Source organism: Petaurus breviceps, unplaced genomic scaffold (genome assembly GCF_028583685.1).
Source record: "Petaurus breviceps papuanus isolate PSGF00001 unplaced genomic scaffold, PetGlider_PUasm1.0 90919, whole genome shotgun sequence".
Classification (NCBI taxonomy): Eukaryota; Metazoa; Chordata; class Mammalia; order Diprotodontia; family Petauridae; genus Petaurus; species Petaurus breviceps.
Genome location: NW_027187378.1, coordinates 38,891,649 through 38,897,648, shown reverse-complemented (window position 1 = coordinate 38,897,648; position 6,000 = coordinate 38,891,649). Strand labels below are relative to the sequence as shown.

General features: G+C 40.0%; 1 long non-coding RNA gene across 3 annotated transcripts in view; it reads right to left on the bottom strand.

Annotated features, from left to right (window-relative positions):
- Positions 1-6,000, bottom strand: part of LOC138152096 (uncharacterized) — a 50,837-nt gene that overhangs the window by 28,426 nt on the left and 16,411 nt on the right. The gene's annotated exons all lie outside the window — the stretch shown is intronic.

The window sequence follows — 6,000 nt, the reverse complement described above, 5'->3', positions numbered from 1 at the left end:
TCTCTCTCTCTCTCTCTCTCTCTCTCTCTCTCTCTCTCTCTCTCTCTTTCTCTCTATCATCTATCTATCTATCTATCGATCTTTATGGTTGTCATGGACCCCAGATTAAGAATTCTTGTGTGTGTGTGTGTGTATTTGTTTTAAGGACTGGGGAGATAGACATGTTTTTATGCAGCAGAAAAGAATCCAGTACTTCTCTTTCTCTTTGCCTTTTTTTCTCTGTCTCTGTCTGACTGTCTGTCTACATACACCCACACACATACCTCCACACACCAACTCCCCCCGCCAAAAGGAAAAAAAACCTTTCCATTGGCTCCCCATTGCTTTTTAAAGCTTAGAAGTTTGATAATCAGTGTCATCTGGTGCCAATCTGCCTGTCAAGCCTTATTTTATATTACTCTCCTATATATATATACATACATACATACATACATACATATATATATATATATATATATATATATATATATATGATCCCAATGGGTCTTTCCTTCTGGTTTTCTTCTTGCCTTCTCCTAACTCTGAATGTAGTTCTTTATGGAGGCCCACCTTAGATGCTACCTCCTCCTTTGCTAAGCCTGCAGGTGAAAAATGATGTTTACCTCTTGCAATTTCTCAGAACATTTTTCTCATATCTCCTCTATCCCTGTCTCATTTTTTGGTTGTGTTATCTATATGTGCTGTAAGCTTCCTGAGAGAAGGAAATCCTTTGCTTTTTATGTTTATAGCCCCAGTGCCTAGCACAGTACCTGGAAGAAGTAAAGGTATAACAATTTTTTTATCCATCCACTACCATTTTATTCTAGTACTTAAAACCACCTCATTTTCCCAAAGATTAATATGAAAAATCTTAAATTTAATTCAAGGTAGATAAATAGACAGCTCCAAGTCACAACTCTACTTAGCCTTCTACCCCATAAAAAAAAGGCAAATAGAAAAATTAATCAGCCTATTGTCTATGGAAATTTGTCTTCCTAAAAGCTATTAAGAAGTTTTGTTTATAAAACGATCCCTGTTGCTTTTAATTAGATTCAGCAAGCCAGAGGGCGTTCCTCTCCAAGAATGACACAGAAGCATATTTTCACTGTGGGCATGGGCATCTTGGTTTGTCAGATCCACCAGAACTTCAGAGAAGAGCAAACATGTTACCCCAATTATGCCTATGCACGTGGCTGACATTCTCATTATCCTTGACACAGTACCTATAGAATATTATCTTGTTGGAAATGCCACTGCTGTCAAATTAACTTAGAATTGGTGGAGGACAAAAAAGCTCCCCATCTACTTGAGCCACCTGGAAAAAACCATCGGAGAAATAGAATTTTGTCATTTTTCAAATTAAATCAGATTTTGTGCTTGCTGTTTCTGTGATAATCCTATGTCAAATGAAAGGGTTTCATTCATCTTTGAATCCTTGGGAACATTCATGGAAAAGCAATTCCAATTCTCAGAGATAGGGCTTCTGATTATACTGCATTAGGATTTCTTTAATTTGAGAATAGCTATTGACTATTACCGATTAGGAAACTATCAACAGTCAGGGGGAGGATGTATGGCATGAAGACTTCAGTACTAGTTCTGACACTTATATTGGGCAAGAAGCATGGGATTTGGAGACAAGAACTTTGATTTTGAGCCCTGGCACTCTGTGGGTGACTTTGGACAACTCAAGCTCTGTAGATCTTGGTTTAATCATCTGTAAAATGAAGGGCTGGATCATGGGTTCTCAGTGGGATCCATGGGCTACAAACACTTTTTTTCCAAGGAGTTTCAGCATAATTGATTTACTTCATCATCCTATATATTTATTTTACACATTTCAAAATGTTCTGAGGCAGCTAAGTTACAGTGTATAGAGTATTGGAATTGGGGTCAGGAAGACTAGGGTTTGAATTCTACCTTAGATACATGTTGCTATATGACTTTGGGCAAGTTACTCAGTTTCCAAATCTGTAAAGTATTGATAATAATAGCACTTACCTCACTGTCAGGATCAAATGAAATAATTTATACATAGAGTTTTTCAAATTTTAAAATACCACATAGATGTCACATTGTTATTATTATTATCATATAGGTTTCACTAGACTGCTAAAGGGACCCATGACACAAAAAAAGTCTGAGAACCCTTGGACTTCTAACTTTCTTTGGGTATGATCTCTAATTGAAAAGTATTTCCCTCTTTTAACTAGCGTTGATCTAATGACATAATATTTGTAAAGCGCTTAGTACAGTGCCTGACTCTTAGTAGCACTCTGAAAATGCTTATTCTCTTTCCCTTTCCTTCCTCTGATATAGGGCAATAAGGTTTACAAAGTGCTTAACATGTGTTATCTTATTTAATCCTTGAAACCTGGGAAAGTAGTTGCTATTATACTCATTTTAGAGATGAAAAAACTGAGGCTTGATTTGCCCAGTATAACACAGTTAGCAAGTATCTGAGGCAAGACTCAAGTTCAGGGCTTCCTTATTCCAGAAGTCTAACACATTACCCACTGTACCACCTTGCTGTCCTAAGAGAAAGGAACTTTAGTTTTTAATCTCATTTTTGGTTAATGCTAAGAAATTCCTGCTTTCTATAGGACACAGTTAGGGGCTTCAAATTTCTCAAGATCATTTTCATGCTACTTAAACTATAATCTCTGTTTTCCTCCCTCATTTTTCTTCCACTTATGTTTGACACATAGCTACAAAAGTAAGTGTAAGAAGTTGTTGAGACAATTTCCACATTCAAAGACAAAGTAAAGGGTGAACTCTCAGCAACCCTCAGTCAATCTGTAGGGCTCCAAGGGAAGACCAGGTTTTCAAAACCAGCCATTAGGCATTTACACGCTATAGGATTAATCCAAAGGGGCCAGCAGAGGGCAGCACAACCCCAGCCAAACTGGGGCAGCAATCATCTACCCATAGAAAGGGAATTCTGGTTTCCAAAAAGGGTGAACAGGAAGCTACCGGTCTGTCTTCTACTGGCAGCTTGAACAAAGAGACACAATGAATGGTGTGAGGAAAGTGCTGGATTCCAGAAGGTCAGGGAAGATACTTGCTGGGACATCAAATAGAAGACGTCCAACAACTGAAGCTGATTGAGTCAAGCTGGGCTCTTCTAATATCTTTTGAAGATAAATTGGTTATTCTGCCTACTGTAAGGTCAGTCATTCCCTGGTGCTAGTCCTATAAAAAGCTCATTTGCACAGTTAAGCCCATTTCCCCTTAGGCTTTGTATCCTAAGCCAGCTGGTATTTGGGCACAGCTGAGCTGATGCAAAGGAAGGAGAAGGCTGAGGTTAGCAAACTGAGACTAACATGCCCATTTAGCCAGAGACTTTGTGGGTGATAAACCCTCCAGCATCCTGTTTGCTTCTTTGTAGTATTTTCCTGACCTACTTTGGGGGTTGTCCCCTTCCCAGTTTCAGACCACTGCTCTGGACCTTGTTTCATAATTTTGGTTTTTCCCAGGTAAGATGTTCTTTTCGTCCTTTCAGCTTGGCCCATAACCTTCCAACATCCTCTCCTCCCCAATTTCATGCAGATTTTCTCCCTTATATAATTCTAATGCCAGTTAATCAGCAGCAAAAGGCATCTGAGACCAGAGCAACAATAATGGCTGAGAAGATTTGGCCTCTACTGGAATTAATGATATCAGCTCTTAAAAAGCCAGCATTTCAGGATACCTTGAATCTAGTAGACTTTCTTCCTTGAAAAAATTAAGTTGCAAATTTCAAGAATTGCAAAAAGCAATTGAGTGAAAGAGAAAAGTCAAAACTGATGTTGAAAGTCCAAGTAAGGTAGAAAAGTGTTTTAGTGGAGGGGTGGAACTTGATGGTAGAGGTTAGAAATTACCTGAATTCCTATTAAAAACTCGTATTTCAGCAATACTTTTAAGTTTTATAAAATGCTTTCTTCACAATGAATGTAAGGTGGGTAACACCAGTACTCTTATCCTTATTTTGCTGATGAGGAAACTGAGATACAAAGAAGTTAAGTAATTTGCCCATATTATACACAATCTAGACAAAAGTTGAAATCATGTGACATGCTTTCTACTATGCCATGACTAGTGTGCTTTCCACTATGCCATGTGTTTGGGATGAAAAACCCCATCCAAAATTTAATCAAGAACATGGAGATTGCTCAGGATAAGAACAGGAATTTTATTCTCTTCCCCATGACTGGTCATGAGGAAAAGGCATGAAATGTGGGGTAAACAGAGTTTTTAAACCCAAACACAGTCAAGCCCCCTCCCCCCTTCCCCCTCACTTCTCATGCTGGCTGAGAGGCCAACTCATGAAGTCTTGGCATGAAGATCTTCCCCAATGGTAAGTAACAGGAAAACTCACCACTATCTCTCAGTGGCTGGGAACGGGCTTACAAAGAACAAGGATGCTGATTGACAGCAAGGGAAAGGGGGAAGGGTCCCGAAGCAAGGGTGGGGGAGGGAGAAAGGTCACCTGGGCAGTAGTAAAGAAAGGTGGAGGCCAAAAGACTCCTGTAAGGGCTTGCTGCTGATTGACAGCGGCAATGTAGGGGGAAGACAGAAGTTAAAAATCAAAAACTGCCTGAGAAGTTTTCACTTCCCAGACACATGGGAACCCACAGAGTTGTAGGGGAGGTTGATCGAGGGAGTTCCCCAATCACTTGGATCTCACAGAGTTGTAGGGGGTTGATCGAGGGAGTTCCCCAGTAACTTGAGGGCTTACAGAGTAGTGAGCCTTTGTTTGGGACTTACTTCTTCCCATATGACTGTGGATATGGCTGCTGATAATTTCAAAAGGGTAATATCTGTTGCAGCATTCCCAGTATAGCTCATTAGAGTTGATAGCATCTCCTTAGTATCATCTTTTGAAGATAAATTGGTTACTTTTCTGGCTGTTAAGGTCAGAGCCATCCCCTTGTGCTGGTTCTATAAAAGCTCATTTGCAGTATGAAGCCCATTTTCTGTCTTTAGAGGAAGCAAAATTAAAAGTAAACCTGCATGAGAAGCCTGTGCATAAAAGTGCTTTCTCCTCTGCCTCAGGAGATTGCAGGGGTTACCCTCCAAGAGGAGAATTTATGACCCCTTAACTATCCAGAGAGAGGTGGGGAGATTTTCTGGACATTGAGTTTCTGAAAAGTTTGAGGACTGTTGTCACAAAGCACAAATGAAAAAAAAATCAGACACAGAACTATATTTCTAATACCCACTTTGTGCTCATTTCCTCATTGGTGCTGGCAAATTGGTCCTTGTAGGAGTGGTTACTATTTTTTTTTTTTTGTGGCTACTATTTCTACAAGATTTCTAGAGGGGGAGGGAGTAACCTCGTGGGTGGCTATCCTCCTAATGCTTTAACTCATGAGTTCCCGCCAGTGTGCTTCTTTTAATAATCAGTCAGTAGGCTTAACTAATTCTTTAGTTAAGACGTTTACTTAAATGTCATAGCAAAAAAACATTGGTTACAAAAAATTCCTGCTTAAACTTTACATTGCACTTATGCACAAGTAGACACAGAGTTAGTTGGGGAAAGAATGAGCACAAACTTAAAACTCAGTAGTAGCCTGGCACATATGTAGGTGAGCTAAGATAACTCACAGCTCCAGAAGTACGGAATTTCAATGTCTTTTCCTTCTCAGGTGTGTCCTCACAAAATATTCTGCATGGTGTGGAGATTATTATAGACAAATCCTCTTATTACTAAGTGGAACTGGCTCCTCACAGGTCATAGAATTGAGTCAGGACAAACCAATCTTAAGCAGGTCACTTGGCTTCTCAGTTTCCTCTTTATAAGGCTTTCCTGTGATTGGAATGAACTGGGCAGGCCATGTAGCTTCAAGGCTATTGCTGGATTAGGCCAAGGAAGCCACTCATTTGCTGGGATCTGGATGAACCAAGCAGGTCACTCTGCCAAAGGGCAATTGCTCCTGTACTGGGCCAGGCTGGTTGCTCTAACACGTTATTAATGTTGCTAGGCTTGCCTGGGCTAAATGTTTGGCCATTGAGCTCTTCTCAGAGCATGATAGATGGATC